At 38.5% G+C, this 22,877-nt stretch overlaps 2 long non-coding RNA genes across 4 annotated transcripts; both read left to right on the forward strand.

Annotated features, from left to right (window-relative positions):
• The first annotated feature begins 4,689 nt into the window (after nucleotides 1-4,689).
• LOC138951003 (uncharacterized) lies at nucleotides 4,690-11,821 on the forward strand. Of its 3 annotated transcripts, XR_011450924.1 has the most exons (4): nucleotides 4,690-5,383; nucleotides 6,189-6,418; nucleotides 7,333-7,497; nucleotides 8,813-11,821. It is a non-coding gene; the product is annotated as an uncharacterized lncRNA (long non-coding RNA). The 3 variants fall into 3 exon arrangements; XR_011450923.1 differs by having other exon boundaries at nucleotides 4,690-6,418; XR_011450922.1 differs by lacking the exons at nucleotides 4,690-5,383; nucleotides 6,189-6,418 and having other exon boundaries at nucleotides 6,769-7,497.
• A 6,387-nt stretch (nucleotides 11,822-18,208) lies between these two features.
• On the forward strand, nucleotides 18,209-22,251 carry LOC138951004 (uncharacterized). The gene is made up of 4 exons (XR_011450925.1): nucleotides 18,209-18,883; nucleotides 19,692-19,842; nucleotides 20,636-20,865; nucleotides 21,779-22,251. It is a non-coding gene; the product is annotated as an uncharacterized lncRNA (long non-coding RNA).
• Nucleotides 22,252-22,877: the final 626 nt, after the last annotated feature.

Below are 22,877 nucleotides of genomic sequence, written 5' to 3' on the forward strand. Positions count from 1 at the left end.
TACTAATACAGTAAAAGCATTATTGAGGGTGAACAGCCTGCTTTGCTTGGTTTCAGTGAGGAGTAACAATACTAACAATAACAATATGAATAATAACATGCCTATGTTGTGAAATGTCAGTACTTGCCACCCCCCCCCCCCCCCCGGACACTGGCAAAATCCCAGCAGAATGCCCCCATCTTCGCTGACGATTATGCACAGTTTATGGAGGTCTCCCTTTTGCGTACTTCGGAGCGGTGTCACGTGATACGCAGAAATGGGTTGGAGGGCAAGAAGCGGAACGGCTAGTAGCGTCAGTGCGCCGCTCGATGATTCGGGAGTGTTTTAATTGAATAATGTCAAAATCAGGAACAAAAACGGTCGACCAGCCAAAAGAGAAGTACATTACATCATTGAGTGACGTTGCTAAAGTGCGATACTTGGAGAAATTGACCGAAGCTCTTTAGTTTCAGATTACATATAATTTCTGCTTCAGTGTGTGTGCATGAGTTTTCATTTTGTTATTATTCAAGAACTTGTAGTTCTATTTCTAACTTTGTATGTTTATGTGTGAAGCTCTTTAGTTTTAGATTACCTATTATTTCTGCTTCAGTGTGTGTGAGTTTTCATTTCATTGTTATTCGAGAAATGGTATTTCTAACTTTGTATGTTTATGTTTGGAGAAGCGATTCTTTTTTCCTTTTTGGGATCAAGTCTGGTGTCTGCTTTAGTGCTTTGATATTACCTTAGAACATTTATTGTGAACCTGTAAATGTGTAATGTGTGTGTGTGTTTTTTGTTCTTCTTTTTTATTTTTTCTATTTCGTTTTACTTTAGTGCTGCTGAAGACAGTAACTAAAAATTTCCCTGAATTCAGTGTTACGAGTTTTTTGTTTTTAATTTTTATATGTTGACAATGACAGTTCAGTTAAATAAAGCGTTGAACACATTATATGTATTTTAATTTTTACCAATCTGTCACTCTGTGAATGTGAAGCTGGTGTGAGTGTGATATTTAACACATTACTTTTGATTTGTACCTAATCTCTGCCTTTGTTAGCTCCAGTAGGTGTGTTTTCAACAGTTTTGTTCAATTTTGTGAAACGTTACTGTTTTGAGATAAAACCAGACACATATTTTTCCGTTTAGGACAGCTGGGCTCAACATATTAACTTTGTTGACTAAACAAAGGAGCCATTACACAGATACACACTCATTCTGACAATCACTCACCAGATTCTACACAATTAAAAAATGTCTCAGATAAGACACACGCAAGCTTTAAAAAAAAAAGTCTTAAGAACAAAAACGTTACTGCAACAACAATGTATTTATTAGTTCTTACTAAAATCACATGCTTCAATAAAAAAAGCATAAACTGTACAGACATGCTAACCAGCACTGATTAAGGCACACACTTGGAGTCAAAAAGCTATGGCATCAACATAAGCAGTGTTGAATCTGTTTCAAATTGCACACTTCAGTCAAAAAGCTATGGCATCAACATATGCAGTGTTGAATCTGTTTCAAATTGCACACTTCAGTCAAAAATCACATGTCTGACAATGAGTGAATTAGTGTTTCCAATCAATGAACGGAAACTGTTTACATATAAAAACTGGGAAAAAAGTGAAAAAAAAGAAAAGAACTGTACACACACACACTTGGCATCAGATCTCAAAATCAAATAAGGAATAGTGTTGAGTCTTGAAAATGCTTTGAATTATACACACTTGAGCCAGGAAGCAAAAAAAGGAACTACACTCATGCCAGCCAGCACAAGTCATACAGATACTGTACACAAGTCAAATCAATACTGTGTTTCAGGTTTGGCATCCACATAAACAGTTTTGTTTCTGTTTTAAATCACACACTTGTCAATAAACTATACAGACATGCTAACCAGCATTGATTAAGGCACACACTTGAGTCAAAAAGCTATGGCATTAGCTATGTTGAATCTTGTTTCAAACTGCACATTTCAGTCAAAAAGCGAGTGAATCGGTGTTTCAATCATTAGCAAAATCAATACTGCTGTTGAGGTTTGGAATCAATGAACAATAACTGTTCACACATCAATACTGTCAAAGTGTAAAAAGAAAAGAACTGTACATGCACCCACATACTAAGCATCATATCTCAAGATCAAATAAGGAACAGTGTTGAGCCCTTGAAAATGTTTTCAATAATACACACTTCAGTCAGAAAGCAAAAACAAAAAAGTAACTACACACATTCCTGCCAGCACAAATCATATAGATACATAAGTAAAATTAATACTGTTTTTCTGGTTTGGCATCCACAGAAGTTATGTTTATGTTTTTCCTGTTGATTTTTTTCAGCCACGCTCTCCTTCTTTTCTCCAGTAAATCTCGGTGTCTTCCTCCAGCGTCGACTTTCGGAATTCTGAAAAATGCAAGAGCATTTTCCTTGTTGCTTCGGCTTGTGCAACCGATTATGCAACAAGTATTCACCATCTTGAATGAAATTTAGCCAAATCGTCGACGCAAATACGGAATCGCCGCAGCGAAACTTCGCGATCGGCACCACGCTTCCATGTTTTCGCTAAGCGGCGCGGTGGCTTCTTGCCCTCCAAGCCCCGGTGCGCACGAAGTGATGACGTCAATAGGGAGACCTCCATATGAGGAAGTGTGCAGGTAGGTTGTCTGCCTCTGTGTCGGTTTTACCTCCGCGGTGTAGACGAAAAACTTTTCCACTTCTGCACATGTATACCTCAAGTTGAGCACATGGCCATAAAAAAGGCGATATATCTTCAAAGGATTTGTAAGTTTTCGCCTTCTTCTGGTCGAAATCGTTCTTTTTCTCAATCAGATAGTTCAGGATGTCAACAACACCGATCCTGGGTGCGTTTGATGGGTCACTTTTTTCTTCGGATGTAAAAGGATCGCGTGGTGGAAATCCGATCTGTCGAAGTTTTTCGGAAAGTTTTTCTTGCACGTCCTGTCTTGTAAAATCCGGATCGATCGGTAGTTCCAACTGCTGTGCAGTTTTTACAAGTTGCAGCAGACCATCTCGTCTGTATCCAGTAACAGTATCGACAGCGAGTTTGCCCGTACCCAAGGGGAGTAACTCGAAATGACTCAGCGCGCGGTCAGCTGTAAAAGGCCCTATTCAATAGAAACGAAACAGTCTCGGAAACCTTAAATGGATCCCCGATAGTACAGGTTTGAATCCTCGATAGCACAGAGGTACCACGAGTTCACAAGGATGCACAAAAGTGCATGTGTGCCGTAACTGTCGTTCCCAAGCTCACATAGGCAAGGCATAGTTTTGCCATGCCGATACCCAGCCAGCATGATTCTGCGTGACGCATGCGTTATTTCTGCGTTTTTCATGCGGGGATGCGTACGGCCTCGTGACACCTTCGCTTCGCGCGCGTTACTTTTCGCCAACTTTTACGCAGATTGTCGCATTCGAAACGACTTCACCACGCAGTGTTTAGCACGCATGGATTCAATGAAAAGGTGATTGCAATTTTTGTTTTTCCTAATTTTATACCGTGGGTTTATGCATTTACTTCATGAAATAATTTATTATATTTTATGTTATTAAAAAATATTTACTTTTAAATTTTGGTTATGAATAGTTATTCTTCTTCAAAAACTTCTTTTTTTTTTAGAAAAAAAATTGCATAAAAACTTTCAATCCGTTATTTTTCAGTTTATCTTAAGACAGTTTCGGTTAAAAAAAAATGCATTTAAAAGTTTAATAAAAATATTTTTATTTTATGTAATGGTTTTCCCATTTAATTTTTATTTAATCATTTTGTTATTACTAACATTTATTTGCTTAATTGTTATCCTGATTATTTTTATCTTAAAATAAATATGATTATTTTAATTTGTATTATCATTATAATTGTTTTAGCATGTAATATAATTATTGTAATGGGGATTTGGTATTGTTGTAGGAATCAGCTTTCCACAAAATAATGTCGTGGAAAAATCTAGGCAAAGCATAATAAAAATATTATATGAACAGAAAAGATAACTGAAATCTATATGAACACCCATAACAAAACGATAAAAACATTTAAAAAATTCAGATTAAACAAAAAAATGTAAACTAAAGTAACTTTGAAACTAATTATCTACTCAAAATAAAGGCTGATGTTAATGGTTACATAAAATTTGTTCTCAGCATATTTTCATTTTATTTTATTTTGCTTTGGAAGAAAATCTCTATGAAAGTTCAATTTCAGGGGAGACAGTTACCTTGACTGAAAAGAGCAATTTATTGAAGTTATTTCCCTTGTCTATCAGACAATCTCCAACTTCCTGTTGGCAAGAAGTCTGTCAAATCCACATTGTATCGGCGTTTTTTTGCTTTTTCTTCATATTGACTTGTATTTTTGACTTGCTTATTGGATGCAAGGTAATCTTATCCTTCTCTCTGAAATGAAGATTGACTTCTTTCAAGAATAGGTAAGTTGATCAACTGAAGGAAAGATTTGGGAATTTGAATTTTTGATAGCTCGCGGCTTCGGCTTCCGAGTTTGATGGCAGAGAGAATTTCTCACACTTTCGATTTTTTTTTCGCCTAGAAGAACACTGTTCTATTCATTCATGTTTGTTTTGTCTGAAAGATGGATGAATGAACTAACTTTTCCAAAAACATAAAGTTGATTGATGCAGTGGTTTGTTTTTAAGGAGTTGTGGAAGAGTGAAAATACCATCCGAATCCCGATTCGCGGGTCGCTCACGGCACCATAAAAACTGAATTTTCGTTTATCATTTTATGTCTCATTGTCTGTTTCTTGGTGAACTTTGGTTGGTTCCTAATCTGGTCGAGTCATTGCGGCAGCAGTTGTCAGGAGCTTTAGTAGTAATACTAATAGGCTCTTCATATATATCTGGTTTTTTTTTATTTGTATCTTTTTATTTTTCCACAGATGTTCAACTTTCAGTTCCGCATACTGACATAGACTCATAGTCATAGTGGAATATTCTGTGTCTGAGTCTCGGAAAAGAGAAAAATTACCCTTGTTCCCGAGGCATGCATAGACTAGAGAGGCAGGCAGAGGCTGTGTCAGCGTGTGCAGTGATAAAGTTGAAAAACAGATTTTTTTGAAATAAAAATAAAAAATACATCACAGAGAAAATAAATATACTAATTTAGTGAAATTGAGATGCTTATATTTAATCATTAATATTCCAGTTTTGATGTTTGCGTGTTACTGTTACTGTTAGGTTTGGGAATCAATGTGATCCTATTTAACTTCCAAGTATTTATTTTTTCAGAAAGCTTTGACTTGAGTATGACGGTGCTCACTGCTTGTTTGAACTGAAGGTGAAGAAAGCTGAGATGGACAGTGACCTTAACACCGCCACCGATGCCAGTAACGCAGACTGTCGTTCCGTCCCGGCAAGGTGAAGATGAACAGGTATGGCTCGATAGCAATGAGTGTCTCATTCAGAGTCATTGATAGTGACACTGACAGCGTCTTTTTGTTCTGTGACTTTGGCTTATTTTGTGTTTTATTCTTTTAGTTATAACCAGATGTGTCAAACAAATTCAGCTGATCTCTTTTACTGTTTTAGTGAAACAAATGTATTGTTTCCAGCAAAGGGAAAAAAAATCGGGTGGGGGCGGTTGGTCGATTTTATTTTTATATTTAAATTTTTATTTTATTTTAATAGTTTTATTGATGTTTGTTTTTAATTAACACAGGCATCTCATTGATGAGAAAGTGTGAACTGTGTCCACGGGATGCCAGAGAAGAGTAACTTTTCATCCAAAGTCTGCAAAATTGAATTTAAAATTTAACCTTTTTGATGAATATTTTTGAATGAATACAAAAAGTTCTAGTGTTTGGAGGAAAAGTTAAGGTCAGTTCAACTTTAAACAAGGATTTTTAGTGTGTGTTTGTTCTTCTGTCTAAAAAAAAACAAAAAAACAATCTGCTTGAAGTAAATACACACAAAAATTTTCATCTCCAACTGCTGAGTCCCTACATCTTTTTACCCCATCAAATGCCACTCTGTATGCCCCTTTAAAAATTGATTGCAATATATATATTCCTCATCTTCTCCTGAATTCAAAAATATAGAGATGTCACGTTTACTTTGAACATTTGCTCAGAATAGATTGTTTTTTAGTGCTGATGGTTTCTTTTCAGGCCGACAGATTGTCTAAAATATGTATTGCTTCATGTAAATGTCTTTTTGTTCTTCTTTTCTTCCATTCAGCGGACACAAGACTACGAGCAGAGCAGAGCGGCAAGATAAACATCAGTTCTTGCTGCTGGAGAAGGTTCTACAGGAGCAGATGGACCTGATGCGACTAATTTAGTAATTGGTCGCCAAAGAATCATGGTGGAGCCAGAGCCTGTGCTACTGTTCGATGGAGTCATCTTTTTACTGTTGAGTGTGGAAGATGTTGAAGGCACATGATGGATCTGTCGAAGGAGTGATCACTGGTAGGTGGCTTTGAATGCTATTGTTGAAGCAGACCAGTCATGCCTGTGCTATTTTCCCCAGATAACTGTAGCAAGATCTTGTGAGAGTGACATGTTATTGTTAGACGCTCTTTAGGCTTTAAATGTTACCTTGAGTGTGTGCTTTTTGGAGGATGCCAGATGTCATCACGGTTCACGGGTGTATCTTAACTGTTCATCAGTTCTCAGTCATGACCAGTTTCCCATTATCCTGGGAATTCATGCAAGGTTTATGCGTATTGGTCACATTTGTGAATTTAACCAACACATTTTGATGATAAAACTATGCTTATGGGTACGCACAATGATGGGCCTCTTTTTCTCATGTGGGGTGCGGAAAATGCATGCACCACTTTGTTTTCTGTGATCATTGCATCTGTGAGAAATAATGCAAATATTGCTCTGTGGCCAGAGCTGCCATCTGCTAGGTTTTCAGGGATGTAACAGAAATTGCTACGCTGTTTCCTCAAGTTCAAAATTGCAAGTGCTACACTCAAGCAAATAATCACAAACATGCAACAGTGCCTTCTTGTGAGTTCTGATTCTCACTTTGTGTAGGCATCGGATTATGGGTCAGAAAAAAATTGTCCACACTGAATAGTATCACGGTTGACGCTCTCTTCTAACTATGTTTGTGCTTTCCAAATGAAGATTTGTGAGATAGTATTGAATGATTGATGCAGGTCACCCGAGGTGTGTGATTACATTTTATGACAATGCTACACTCAATCACCATTTGCTCTTCTGAAAACTTTTTTTTTTAAAGCAAGTGCGATTATTGATTTTTTGTTCCAGGTGACAGTATGATGCTTCCAGATTGAATTGTTTGTATGTGAAGAAGAGCTGTCTGACTATTTGATTTTTGGAATTCAGTTGGCTTGTTTTGTTTGTTTCAGATCCATGACCATGAGCTCGGTGTGGTTGGTGGACATGAACTAAAGACGACTACTGATGCTGTGATGACGAAGGTGTTCCATAGGCTACACGGTTGCTGACAGGGGGCTCTGGGGGAGGGCAGGGAAAGAGACCATGGTGTACGCTGCGACTAAAAGCCATCGACAGTGAGTTGTTTTTCATAATTTGTAAAATCATCCTGGTCCTTTTAGGAAGAAGATAAAATCCATGTCTACAAAACAACAAGTTATTTCTGTCTCAAATTTTGTTCTTTGGAATCTCCAATTTGCCATGTTTCACATGTGAATGATAGTTGTCAAAGCTTTTACGCTTAACATTAAATTGCTAGAAGCCAAGTTCCTGAGCTCATTTGTCAGTGTCATGGATTTTCGACTACATACGAAATAAGGATGTTAGCAAACGGTATGATGTCGTCACATATGCGTCTGCACGTCACAGTACATGTATTATGAATTTCCGAAGGCCCCCAAAGAAAAAGTCATAGTAAAGGTAACTTTAACCACTTGAATGCCTTATGACGGGTATACCAGTCATGCGCTTGTGCAGCCGCAGCACCTTAGGACGGGTAAACCCATCTTCTCCGTTCCGGGATTTTCCAGAAATGCTACATCACTGCTGACACACAAATAGCAGCCAATGGCTTGGTAGGATACCTCATTCTCATGAATAAACATAAATGGTGACGCGGTTTTGCGTTTGAAGGCTATTTTCGGCCTTGTCGACAGGGTATGGGAGAGAAATCTCGACTCGTCAAAATGGCTAACGGTGACTGTCGACCGGGCCCTAGTAGGGAAAAACAAAGCCGGACTGACGCTACAGGCGGTGCAAATGATTATGGATACTGACAGGGGAAGGGGGAGATCTTCTTTCGGACAATTCGTTGGAAACAGGTAGATGACAGTGATTATAATCCTTTCTTGGAGCGAGCAAAACAGCCACCTGTGTTTGATCCACAGGCACCGGAAGATGCGCCGGGCTGATTTTTCAAAAGTTCATATTTAAACATCATTATAAGCCAAACTAATTATCATTTCCATGATTAGACACTAAAAACAGATTCTTGGTTCAATTTCCTTTAAAAACAACATAGGTTTTACTTACCTACCTACTGCCAGTTTGAAGCTAGATTTTTTTGTGAATTATTACACCCCAAACTCCAATATTCCCTGGCAGTCAGGAATGCACATACCCAAGTTTTGATTGGCAGCGAAAGGGTTAAAACAAATATTAGGGTAGGTATTTTTTTTTACTTCTCTTCTACAAGGATTACAATGTGTTGTAATTTCCTAACTCAAGTATAGTTGGTGTGTTGTAAAAGCGTATGGTGTGTATGCAAGTTTGTGTGTCTGTATGATTTTTAGCAAGTTTACAGGCGTCAGGAAATAAACTTGAGACTTTTCTCAAATCAGTGATAGTTGTTTGATGATCTAAGTTCATGTTATTTTTTGTTTTGTCATGCAGAGGCTGTTCCGTGAAGCTGTACGGGTGCCACAGGTCAAGACCTTGAAGACGGCCGTTCAAGACTGGTTTTTGGAAGCCTGTGATAAAAGAAAGAGAAAACAGGCCATGGAAGAGCCTTCATGATTTGGTTTGCAGTAATTGAACTTTGTAATCTCTGTAGGCTTATTTACAATGCTAGTTGCAAAAATTTGATGAATGTAAGATTTGACTCGCCTGAGAAATTGCTAGTGAGTAATTGTATTTCACAGTTCAGGTCTGTGTGGCTGATGGGTAATGTACAGAAGAGTCTGGGGTTTTGTTGGACATTATTTAAGCTAAGCTTTAAACTTCACACTCTTCTACAGATGATGTTCAGACATGATGTACCCTTTTAGGTTGTGTCAGAAGACTAAACTGGAAGTGCTCAACTACCATTACTATCAGTGGAGACGCATGGATGCATTTGAACTTTTCTTGTGGGTATCCCATACTAAAAATATAGAATACATGATTCTGGAAAAGCTGTTCAAGGGCACTTACACACTATATTCGATTTTTAATACACGACTCAAACCTTCAGGCTAAATTAAAATGAATAAAATACAAGTATAAAAAGTTCAGAAAAGAAGAAAACAAAAAGTGAACAAATAGAAAGAAAAGGTTTTAACAATTCCTTGTCATTTATGGGAGTCGAACGCAAACAACCTAGGCAGCTTGAAGGAGACAATGCATGATGCGGGTTTTTGTTCTTTATTATTTTTTGGAGTTGAGTTGAGAATTTAGAAGCGAGACTAGAAATATACTTTTTTTTTTTTGCTGTTAAAACCGTTATGATTGGATTTCTATAGATGTAAGTCTTGGTGCACCTGATAAAAATTTAGCCCTTGAATGCAGGCAGTGTAAGGTAAATGAAGCAAAGTTCTCTCCGAAACAGCAAAAAAAATGCATTTCAATTATATTGATCCTCGCCACCTTATTTTGTTTGCTGAGCAGCTGGCCGCTGGAGACTTGTCTATCATTTTGTGAGTAAGCTGCGTGTTTTACATCCATTTTGAGATGGCAAACCTATGTTTTACGCAGTCTGATAAGTTTTTTTAAATTTATGAGTTTATGTCATGTTGGTGTGCTTATACATATCAGTGGAGAAGGGGCATTGAATAAGTGTTTCTTTTTGATATCATTGTTCTGAATTTTGACTATTAGCTGGCATTTTACCTTTTGTTTCATTATTGTAGTTGTTACTTTTGTGTAGTGAAACTTGATAACTCACTGCTGCCCATGTCTAGGTTGTGTCAATTGTTTTTTCTTCACTGAACGTACCACTGATTATCAATGATGACATCAGGGTTTTGTTCTGTTTTTTCTCTGGCATTTGAATTTGCTTCAAATCATTGTGAACTTTTTTTTTCCATGCAAAGTTACTGGTATATATATGTGAATATGTTAACACACTTCAAATCAAAACCTGAAATGTCTCCTTTTTAAAAGTAATTTTGTTAATTTCTTTTATTTAAATGGTACACATTCATATGATTGTCTCCCTTTTTTTCCTTTTTTTTTTTTTTCCTTTTTTTTTCTCTCTCCTTCTCTTATTTTGTTTTTTTCTTTCTTATTCTTCGGTTTGTTCTTCCTTTTATCTTCTTATCCTCTTTCTCTTGCTTGTTCCTTGTCCCAGTATGCTTTCACGCCGCCCCATCTAATTATTTTGTGCTCCATCCACATCTGAATTTCGTTCAGCTGCCTTGTCCGAAATGTGTGTGGGGCACATATGTATGTTTAATGTCAATGTTCATGTTTCAAGTTCCTTGCTTTGTGAATTGCATACCAATGTTTTATGCAGTCGTGATAGATTCTAAATGTATGTGTTATCCTAGTTTGGTGTACATTGACTGGATTTCGATCCCTGGAGAATGGGCATTAACTAAGTGTTTGTTTGTGATATCATTAGTAATCTGAAGTTCAACTATTAGCTGGCTTGTAGAACTTTTTTTCTCTTTTTGTTGCTGTTCTGTATTCAAACATGTTGATACAACTCACTGCTGCCTATGCCTAGGCTGTGCCAATTATTTATTTATTTGTTTACATCAATGTGATATAGTGACGAGTGTACATCAAAATTCTCTCTTATAAGTTATACTGGATTCTTCACTGCATGTACTACGGCGTATCGATGATGACTATCAGGGTTTTGTTCTATTTATTCTTTGTTCTGCCAATTTGAATTCTGCTTTGAATAGTATTTTGATCATTTTTGTTTCCGTGCTGCTGGTATGTCAAAATGCAGTGAAATTAAAACCTGGAAGTCACAATGGCAATAAGCGAGATTCAAATCTCTCCTTTGTTTTAATCAATTTATTTGACTGCATTTTTGAGTCACTTGAGAAAAAGTGACTCTATGTAATCGGTCAGTGTTAGTCTGTCCGGCCGGCCGTCCGGCCGGCCGTCCGGCCGGCCGTCCGTAGACACCACCTTAACGTTGGACTTTTCTCGGAAACTATCAAAGCGATCGGGCTCATATTTTGTTTAGTCGTGACCTCCAATGACCTCTACACTTTAACGATGGTTTCGTTGACCTTTGACCTTTTTCAAGGTCACAGGTCAGCGTCAAAGGAAAAATTAGACATTTTATATCTTTGACAAAGTTCATCGGATGTGATTGAAACTTTGTAGGATTATTCTTTACATCAAAGTATTTACATCTGTAGCCTTTTACGAACGTTATCAGAAAAACAAGGGAGATAACTAGCCTTTTCTGTTCGGCAACACACAACTTAACGTTGGGCTTTTCTCGGAAACTATAAAAGTGACCGGGCTCAAATTTTATGTGAACGTGACTCATTGTGTTGTGAATAGCAATTTCTTCCTGTCCATCTGATGCCTCATATAATATTCAGAACTGCGAAAGTGACTCGATCGAGCGTTTGCTCTTCTTGTTGTTTTAGAACTTGTACATAATTATGATCATCTCTGTTATCGAACCTGCACGCTTGACCTTTGTCTTTCTGGATCAATACAATGTTGTGCACTGCCCATTATTTGTTTGTGAGTGCGTAAAGCGGTTGTGTGGTCTGCGTAAAATTGTGTAGGTCAATCGTGACATCTGCGTGGAGAGTGCGTCAAATGCGTGAGAATGCGTAAAGCAATTGTGACATCTGCGTGGAGAGTGCGTCAAATGCGTGAGAATGCGTACAGCAATTGTGACATCTGCGTGAAGAGAGCGTAAAAAGCGCGTAATGCCTGAGAATGCGTCAATAATTCGTGACATCTGCGTGGAGAGTGCGTAAGATGATCAGGACATCTGCGTCAAGAGCGCGTTAAATGCGTAAAGCAATCGTGACATCTGCGTGGAGAGTGCGTCAAATGCGTGAGAATGCGTAAAGCAATCGTGACGTCTGCGTGGAGAGTGCGAATTTGTCTTGGTGTCAAATAAGCGTGCGCTGGAGGTGCGTATGGTCTGCGTAATCTGAGGGAAAACGAGTGTGTCACGCATGTATTTCGCTTTGCAAAATCGCGCGCGTTACGCATGCGTCCAGTGCAGTTGTTACGCAGAGTTTGGCGACTGCGACACGCATTCGCTGCGCAAAATTTTGCTGGCTGGGTAGGTAGCGTGTGTAAGCACTCAGTAACGGACCCATTGTATAGGGTCAGCAAAGCGTGACAACGACAATCGCTCGCTGAGAAAGGGCTAAACCAAAGCACTGAGCTGAGTTTGCTGGGCAATCCAAATGTACCGCTCTAAATTTACTTCTTCCCATATGCAACACTACCTGGCACCACCCTGTATTACACTTTTGTGTTGCCTTTGAACAAAATACTGCGCCTAAGTCCATCCTATACAGGGCCTCAGAAAGACTTGATCACAATCTGTGTGGCAGCTAGGTAAGGCTGATCATTGTATTGGATTATTATCAGCTTATGTTTTCATCAGTGCATAAAACATTAATTGCCTTCATGTTGAAGAAATGGCACATCAGTCAAATATGACATAGTTTACAAAGAAAAGCATTTTTCTTTCGTAATTTGACGTCACAAATGGCAAGTGCGCTCTCTTAGAAAAACGAGGTTGTGTGACTCGAAGTTTCATCTGTGATTAGCTGACGTTGACATCTATACTAGTAATATTCAACGGTAATCCCGTGGTTCTAAACTAAAAAGAAACGATCTTGCAGCACATAATGATAAGGATACAGAACGTAATTGCCTGTCATTGAATTCTTGTCATCGTTCATAATCATTATTACTCGTCACTATCAGCTCTCACAAGTATTGTAGGCTTTCTTCGATGCGGACGACAGCATTTTAGTGTTCACGGTCTCCTCTTTGATTTCATTTCACTTGTAAACAGACACAATGTAAGACATATCCTTTTCTCCAGGACAATGATGAGGAATACAGATGGACTGAGATTTTTTTTTATGTAATGAGATTGGATAATTTGATTCGAACAGGTAAAACAATCTTTTATTTGATCTCATTCTTGGTTAATGGCATGGTTTCCCCCAAGCCATAGACCACTTTTTAACTTCTATGGAAAGCAAAAATGACGTGTTTGACCATATCAGGATCATTAATAGTAAAAGGGTGTACTAACACGAGATGGCTGCGTTTTACTTAGAATGTTTTGTGTAAACTCTCGTTTTTGCGCAGTGTACGGATACATGTTGTTTATTGCTGTAAATCAATCACTTTATCTCTTTAGGCAATGTGAGACTGACTTCCCCGAAATTCTATAACATATCCTTACCCGCACAATTTCTCGGTTCGAACACCTCTCAGCAATGCAGTTGGTGCAGCGAACTTTCTTGGCATGGCAGGCGCAGTACTTCGAGGTCTTGCACCGTGATCTCCACGTGCACTTGCAGCACTGCGATTCCTCTGAAACCTGGACACAGAACACATCATCTGGAACTTTGTAAAGTCTTTGTTCTTGTTTACTAAATGACAAAACCGTTTTTCGCAAAGCGAATTTCAAACATAATTATCCGTGATCTCATAGATTTTATCAGCCGCAGAAACGTACAATAAAAGTCGATGTTTTCATTCCTATACTAAAATCAATGGCCCAGCTGATTGCAGCGCTTATTGCCAAGAGACAGATGGAATGCCTGACTGCATGAGTGGTCAAGCGCAGCGGTATTGGCTACAATGTTTATTATACAGGACACTTAATTCATACCAACTATTTACTATATTTACTATAGTTTCATCCAGGAAAGTATCAGGAATGATGTCAGGCATTCTCACTTTTACTGACCCTGGTTGAAATGTTACCAAATGGTCTTACCTGATTAGCTGGCGAATTAGTGGTTGACTTGTCCGATTGCAGTGTACCTGTCCCTGTGATGGCTGCGTCTGAACTGAAACAACACATGTGGCTTATTGGTTAAGGCGTCAGCACAGGGTCGGAGGCATTTAAGGTGTTACGAGTGTGTTCGGGTTGCGGTTCTTGCTCATGTTTATACTCACTGAGTTACTTCCCTTGGATCTGGATCTGAATCTGGATCTGGATAACCCGCCTGGGTTGGTGGTTTGCGGGTGCGAATGCGTATACGCACGGTTCAGTGTGCTTTCGCGAAAGGGTGTGTCATATGCACGGCTAGAACTAAGATACTTCTTGATTTCAGTAAATAGTTTCATTACATGTCAACTAGTTCGTTTTTAAATGATTTTTTAGAGATCGCCAAATGGTATTGTGTGAATAACATCATTCGATCGATTGTACGCACGGCGCCGTGCTTCTAGTAGCTCAGTCCATTCCTTCTTTCCGGTGTGGAAACAGACGTGTTTCTGGCGAAAGAATCGGCGTTTTCAACTCGCCATATCTTCATATTCATTCGGACTAGAACAACGAAATATAAATTTCTTGTAAAAAAAATCCCGAGCCTTGCGACTCTGGTAGTCATTTTCTTACGCGAAGCGGCCTTTGGTAGGTACGACAGTTTTAGTCACCCAAGTATATCTAAAACGCACGTGGACGAGTTTTCAATGGCGTATTTGAAGTCTGTGAATGTTGTGATTACAAATCATTTCGGGGCACCCCTCAGTCTATACGTACAGACAAACAAATTGCATGGAACGAAAGTTGAGAGGCTGGACTGTAAGTTGTTGTTTTGACTTCTACAAATCTCGCAGGTCTTTTATGCAAAACAGACTCAAAATTGCATTGTTCACGCAAGTGTAGATGACGAGACTATCGAAGGAATGGAATACACTTGCCTACAGATATAATAGACAGACACTGTCTATTTATATCTATGACTTACCCTAGCCCATATGTTAGAATAACGAACATACTTTGCTCTTTTGAATGATGTATGATTTGGCATTGTACACAGGATTTTAGACCTGCCCCCGAAGTGATTTTTCCATAAACCCGTCAAAAAGCTCACTCTGTTTTGGCCGTAAAAAGCGCCCAAATGAAGTCAATTTCTAACCTGTGTCGTGTGTTCGAAGGAGTACATCTCAGCGATGCCATTGCCTTGCAACCTCAAAGAAATATATTTTAATAACCCGCTAAATGAACGGTTTTTTAGTGTGAAATAAAAGCCGGAGATTTGCTTCGTTTCTTTGCTGCGACACAAAACCAAAACCAACTATAGATCTGCGGTGACATTATGAGTTCGTTTTCGACATTGCAGTGAAGTTGCGTGGATCTTCGACGATTCCCGTTCGGTTTAATGTGGATAGAGCTTTGATTGAATGTAACTGCTTTGAAAAGTTACAACATGAGTCCTTGGGATCGATGTTTTTCGGTAAACTTCTTCGTATCCTTGACTTTACTTTTGACTTGAACAGATCCAGATCGGCTGGGGCTGTTGATCGCCTACACAGATCTATATGAAGTTGACTCGACACGGCGAACTGCCGAATCCGTGCCCTCTCGTCGGTCCTACCCCCAAATCCCTTACCAGCCTCAGACCCCACCTCACCATTCTAACCTCACTGGCGTACTATGTGTGATTATCCCTTCCTCATGAAAGAGAAAGTGGAGAAAGGGGAAAAATGAAGAAATGTTGTTTTTTTTGACAAATTTTTTTAAGTCCAAAAAAGATGAGAAATATTCATAACAAATTCAGTTTTGGGTCTTTTTCAAATCTGTTTGATGCATCTTTTCTGTGACCATTGTGGCTATGCACTGACACACAAATAAGTGGAGAAAAGGGAGAAATGAAGATTTTTTCTCACTGCACAACAGTCAGGGATTAGGGTTACATGTTTACATGTACATTGTCAAGAGGTCAAAACAAATTTTAAAAGCTGTTGAACACTGCACTAGTGTTGCTCTAATCAAGGCGAGTCTGGAACAATAGGTCCACCCCACCAAAAAGTGAACATGGAATTAGTTATGATTTTTTGGCTTGGGTACGGCCAAGTGAACAAGGTAGGAAAGGTTAGAAATAGTCATAACAAGTTCACTTTTGGGTCTTTTTCAAATCTGTTTGCTGCATCTTTTCTGTGACCATTGTGGCTATGCACTCAAAAAGGTGGAGAAAGGGGAAAAATGAAGATTTTTTTCTCACCACACAACAGTCAGGGATAGTCAGGGATTGTTGACATGTACATTGTCAAGAGGTCAAAACAAATTTTAAAAGCTGTTGGACACTGCACTAGTGTTGCTCTAATCAAGGCGAGTCTGGAACAATAGGTCCACCCCACCAAAAATCAACATGGAATTAGTTATGATTTTTTTTGCCTTTTTGCTTGGGTACGGCCAAGTCAAAAAGGTGAGAGGGGTTACAAATAGTCATAACAAGTTCAGTTTGGGGTCTTTTTCAAATCTGTTTGATGCATCTTGTCTGTGACCATTGTGGCTATGCACTCAAAGTCAAAAAAGTGCAGAAAGGTGACAAATGAAGATTTTTCCTTCTTTCAAGACAATGTGTGATTTGGCACATTTTGCCTCAGTCTTTATCAAGAGCCTGTCTAACCCACTTTGAAGCTGTTGGAGACTGCAGTAGTGTTCCTTACATCAAGGCGAGTGCACAATGGTGCATTTCGAACCCCCCCCCTCTAATGTTCACTTTAATATCAATAAATCAATAGATATTCAGTCACAGTTTAACTAACTCATTCACCCTCATCACTCACTCATCCATCCATCACAACAACACTGTTTGATGCACAAACTGCCTGCCTTCCGCACTGGGAAGCCGCTTCACTTCGCAACAACAACAACACTGAAAACTCGCCGGGAAATACCCCCACCACACGTGTCACACGTGTGCTTGTTTCTTCCGACTAATATCAATTTTGGAGAAAAAAAGGACAAAACTGGATGAAAAATTCTACGGCCCCAGCAATCTCATTACTCTGAAAGGGGAACCGGAAGTGGCTGGTCCTCAGGTTTCAAAGTTGACCGATATTCCCACTAAAGTGACCTAGATCCAAAGCCAGCCATCCATTGGAATGTAGGTCCGTGCTCCCACAGTCCAATGCCGCGAATTGTTGTTACAGCCCCTGACTTTTTTATGTGCGGAATCCGGTAGTCTTTTTGTTGTTGTTAAATAATTATATTGCCAAACGTTATGACATTTTGAGATAATTGAACAAGTTTCAATACACATTGGCTGAGCACCTGTGTGCTCAAAGGAAATGTCGCTTGTTTTTATCAAAAACTAATTTTCAATGGTCATTCGTGCAAACCGTCACACAAACATGCGTGCCTCTGTGTCTCTGTGAGTATGCGTGTGGCTGCTTTCATAGTTAGGGTGCAGGCGTTTTTAATCATTTACCCCACACCAAAAGGCCCCCCCCACACCACCAACCCCCCCCCCCACACACACACACACACCCCGATACCTGTCAAATTCCCTCAGAATGCATGAACAATTCCGTTACCTCAGATCATCACCAGGAAAAATTCCTCCGCATCCAAAATATCAGGACTTTAGATATCAGATACCGACTTTATGTAATGCGCTTCAAAATCATATTCGCAAAGACCCAGCCAGCATGATTCTGCGTGACGCATGCGTTATTTCTGCGTTTTTCATGCGGGGATGCGTACGGCCTCGTGACACCTTCGCTTCGCGCGCGTTACTTTTCGCCAACTTTTACGCAGATTGTCGCATTCGAAACGACTTCACCACGCAGTGTTTAGCACGCATGGATTCAATGAAAAGGTGATTGCAATTTTTGTTTTTCCTAATTTTATACCGTGGGTTTATGCATTTACTTCATGAAATAATTTATTATATTTTATGTTATTAAAAAATATTTACTTTTAAATTTTGGTCATGAATAGTTATTCTTCTTCAAAAACTTCTTTCTTTTTTTTTTAGAAAAAAAATTGCATAAAAACTTTCAATCCGTTATTTTTCAGTTTATCTTAAGACAGTTTCGGTTAAAAAAAAAAATGCATTTAAAAGTTTAATAAAAATATTTTTATTTTATGTTTACAATGGTTTTCCCATTTAATTTTTATTTAATCATTTTGTTATTACTAACATTTATTTGCTTAATTGTTATCCTGATTATTTTTATCTTAAAATAAATATGATTATTTTAATTTGTATTATCATTATAATTGTTTTAGCATGTAATATAATTATTGTAATGGGGATTTGGTATTGTTGTAGGAATCAGCTTTCCACAAAATAATGTCGTGGAAAAATCTAGGCAAAGCATAATAAAAATATTATATGAACAGAAAAGATAACTGAAATCTATATGAACACCCATAACAAAACGATAAAAACATTTAAAAAATTCAGATTAAACAAAAAAATGTAAACTAAAGTAACTTTGAAACTAATTATCTACTCAAAATAAAGGCTGATGTTAATGGTTACATAAAATTTGTTCTCAGCATATTTTCATTTTATTTTATTTTGCTTTGGAAGAAAATCTCTATGAAAGTTCAATTTCAGGGGAGACAGTTACCTTGACTGAAAAGAGCAATTTATTGAAGTTATTTCCCTTGTCTGTCAGACAATCTCCAACTTCCTGTTGGCAAGAAGTCTGTCAAATCCACATTGTATCGGCGTTTTTTTGCTTTTTCTTCATATTGACTTGTATTTTTGACTTGCTTATTGGATGCAAGGTAATCTTATCCTTCTCTCTGAAATGAAGATTGACTTCTTGCAAGAATAGGTAAGTTGATCAACTGAAGGAAAGATTTGGGAATTTGAATTTTTGATAGCTCGCGGCTTCGGCTTCCGAGTTTGATGGCAGAGAGAATTTCTCACACTTTCGATTTTTTTTTCGCCTAGAAGAACACTGTTCTATTCATTCATGTTTGTTTTGTCTGAAAGATGGATGAATGAACTAACTTTTCCAAAAACATAAAGTTGATTGATGCAGTGGTTTGTTTTTAAGGAGTTGTGGAAGAGTGAAAATACCATCCGAATCCCGATTCGCGGGTCGCTCACGGCACCATAAAAACTGAATTTTCGTTTATCATTTTATGTCTCATTGTCTGTTTCTTGGTGAACTTTGGTTGGTTCCTAATCTGGTCGAGTCATTGCGGCAGCAGTTGTCAGGAGCTTTAGTAGTAATACTAATAGGCTCTTCATAAATCTGGTTTTTTTTTATTTGTATCTTTTTATTTTTCCACAGATGTTCAACTTTCAGTTCCGCATACTGACATAGACTCATAGTGGAATATTCTGTGTCTGAGTCTCGGAAAAGAGAAAAATTACCCTTGTTCCCGAGGCATGCATAGACTAGAGAGGCAGGCAGAGGCTGTGTCAGCGTGTGCAGTGATAAAGTTGAAAAACAGATTTTTTTTAAATAAAAATAAAAAATACATCACAGAGAAAATAAATATACTAATTTAGTGAAATTGAGATGCTTATATTTAATAATTAATATTCCAGTTTTGATGTTTGCGTGTTACTGTTACTGTTAGGTTTGGGAATCAATGTGATCCTATTTAACTTCCAAGTATTTATTTTTTCAGAAAGCTTTGACTTGAGTATGACGGTGCTCACTCAGTCACTGCTTGTTTGAACTGAAGGTGAAGAAAGCTGAGATGGACAGTGACCTTAACACCGCCACCGATGCCAGTAACGCAGACTGTCGTTCCGTCCCGGCAAGGTGAAGATGAACAGGTATGGCTCGATAGCAATGAGTGTCTCATTCAGAGTCATTGATAGTGACACTGACAGCGTCTTTTTGTTCTGTGACTTTGGCTTATTTTGTGTTTTATTCTTTTAGTTATAACCAGATGTGTCAAACAAATTCAGCTGATCTCTTTTACTGTTTTAGTGAAACAAATGTATTGTTTCCAGCAAAGGGAAAAAAAATCGGGTGGGGGCGGTTGGTCGATTTTATTTTTATATTTAAATTTTTATTTTATTTTAATAGTTTTATTGATGTTTGTTTTTAATTAACACAGGCATCTCATTGATGAGAAAGTGTGAACTGTGTCCGCGGGATGCCAGAGAAGAGTAACTTTTCATCCAAAGTCTGCAAAATTGAATTTAAAATTTAACCTTTTTGATGAATATTTTTGAATGAATACAAAAAGTTCTAGTGTTTGGAGGAAAAGTTAAGGTCAGTTCAACTTTAAACAATGATTTTTAGTGTGTGTTTGTTCTTCTGTCTAAAAAAATAAAAATCTGCTTGAAGTAAATACACACAAAAATTTTCATCTCCAACTGCTGAGTCCCTACATCTTTTTACCCCATCAAATGCCACTCTGTATGCCCCTTTAAAAATTGATTGCAATATATATATTCCTCATCTTCTCCTGAATTCAAAAATATAGAGATGTCACGTTTACTTTGAACATTTGCTCAGATTGTTTTTTAGTGCTGATGGTTTCTTTTCAGGCCGACAGATTGTCTAAAATATGTATTGCTTCATGTAAATGTCTTTTTGTTCTTCTTTTCTTCCATTCAGCGGACACAAGACTACGAGCAGAGCAGAGCGGCAAGATAAACATCAGTTCTTGCTGCTGGAGAAGGTTCTACAGGAGCAGATGGACCTGATGCGACTAATTTAGTAATTGGTCGCCAAAGAATCATGGTGGAGCCAGAGCCTGTGCTACTGTTCGATGGAGTCATCTTTTTACTGTTGAGTGTGGAAGATGTTGAAGGCACATGATGGATCTGTCGAAGGAGTGATCACTGGTAGGTGGCTTTGAATGCTATTGTTGAAGCAGACCAGTCATGCCTGCGCTATTTTCCCCAGATAACTGTAGCAAGATCTTGTGAGAGTGACATGTTATTGTTAGACGCTCTTTAGGCTTTAAATGTTACCTTGAGTGTGTGCTTTTTGGAGGATGCCAGATGTCATCACGGTTCACGGGTGTATCTTAACTGTTCATCAGTTCTCAGTCATGACCAGTTTCCCATTATCCTGGGAATTCATGCAAGGTTTATGCGTATTGGTCACATTTGTGAATTTAACCAACACATTTTGATGATAAAACTATGCTTATGGGTACGCACAATGATGGGCCTCTTTTTCTCATGTGGGGTGCGGAAAATGCATGCACCACTTTGTTTTCTGTGATCATTGCATCTGTGAGAAATAATGCAAATATTGCTCTGTGGCCAGAGCTGCCATCTGCTAGGTTTTCAGGGATGTAACAGAAATTGCTACGCTGTTTCCTCAAGTTCAAAATTGCAAGTGCTACACTCAAGCAAATAATCACAAACATGCAACAGTGCCTTCTTGTGAGTTCTGATTCTCACTTTGTGTAGGCATCGGATTATGGGTCAGAAAAAAATTGTCCACACTGAATAGTATCACGGTTGACGCTCTCTTCTAACTATGTTTGTGCTTTCCAAATGAAGATTTGTGAGATAGTATTGAATGATTGATGCAGGTCACCTGAGGTGTGTGATTACATTTTATGACAATGCTACACTCAATCACCATTTGCTCTTCTGAAAACTTTTTTTTTAAAGCAAGTGCGATTATTGATTTTTTGTTCCAGGTGACAGTATGATGCTTCCAGATTGAATTGTTTGTATGTGAAGAAGAGCTGTCTGAATATTTGATTTTTGGAATTCAGTTGGCTTGTTTTGTTTGTTTCAGATCCATGACCATGAGCTCGGTGTGGTTGGTGGACATGAACTAAAGACGACTACTGATGCTGTGATGACGAAGGTGTTCCATAGGCTACACGGTTGCTGACAGGGGGCTCTGGGGGAGGGCAGGGAAAGAGACCATGGTGTACGCTGCGACTAAAAGCCATCGACAGTGAGTTGTTTTTCATAATTTGTAAAATCATCCTGGTCCTTTTAGGAAGAAGATAAAATCCATGTCTACAAAACAAGTTATTTCTGTCTCAAATTTTGTTCTTTGGAATCAATTTTAAATTTGCCATGTTTCACATGTGAATGATAGTTGTCAAAGCTTTTACGCTTAACATTAAATTGCTAGAAGCCAAGTTCCTGAGCTCATTTGTCAGTGTCATGGATTTTCGACTACATACGAAATAAGGATGTTAGCAAACGGTATGATGTCGTCACATATGCGTCTGCACGTCACAGTACATGTATTATGAATTTCCGAAGGCCCCCAAAGAAAAAGTCATAGTAAAGGTAACTTTAACCACTTGACTGCCTTATGACGGGTATACCAGTCATGTGCTTGTGCAGCCGCAGCGCCTTAGGACGGGTAAACCCGTCTTCTCCGTTCCGGGATTTTCCAGAAATGCTACGTCACTGCTGACACACAAATAGCAGCCAATGGCTTGGTAGGATACCTCATTCTCATGAATAAACATAAATGGTGACGCGGTTTTGCGTTTGAAGGCTATTTTCGGCCTTGTCGACAGGGTATGGGAGAGAAATCTCGACTCGTCAAAATAGCTAACGGTGACTGTCGACCGGGCCCTAGTAGGGAAAAACAAAGCCGGACTGACGCTACAGGCGGTGCAAATGATTATGGATACTGACAGGGGAAGGGGGAGATCTTCTTTCGGACAATTCGTTGGAAACAGGTAGATGACAGTGATTATAATCCTTTCTTGGAGCGAGCAAAACAGCCACCTGTGTTTGATCCACAGGCACCGGAAGATGCGCCGGGCTGATTTTTCAAAAGTTCATATTTAAACATCATTATAAGCCAAACTAATTATCATTTCCATGATTAGACACTAAAAACAGATTCTTGGTTCAATTTCCTTTAA

The sequence above is a fragment of the Littorina saxatilis genome, linkage group LG16 (assembly GCF_037325665.1).
Source record: "Littorina saxatilis isolate snail1 linkage group LG16, US_GU_Lsax_2.0, whole genome shotgun sequence".
Taxonomy (NCBI): Eukaryota; Metazoa; Mollusca; class Gastropoda; order Littorinimorpha; family Littorinidae; genus Littorina; species Littorina saxatilis.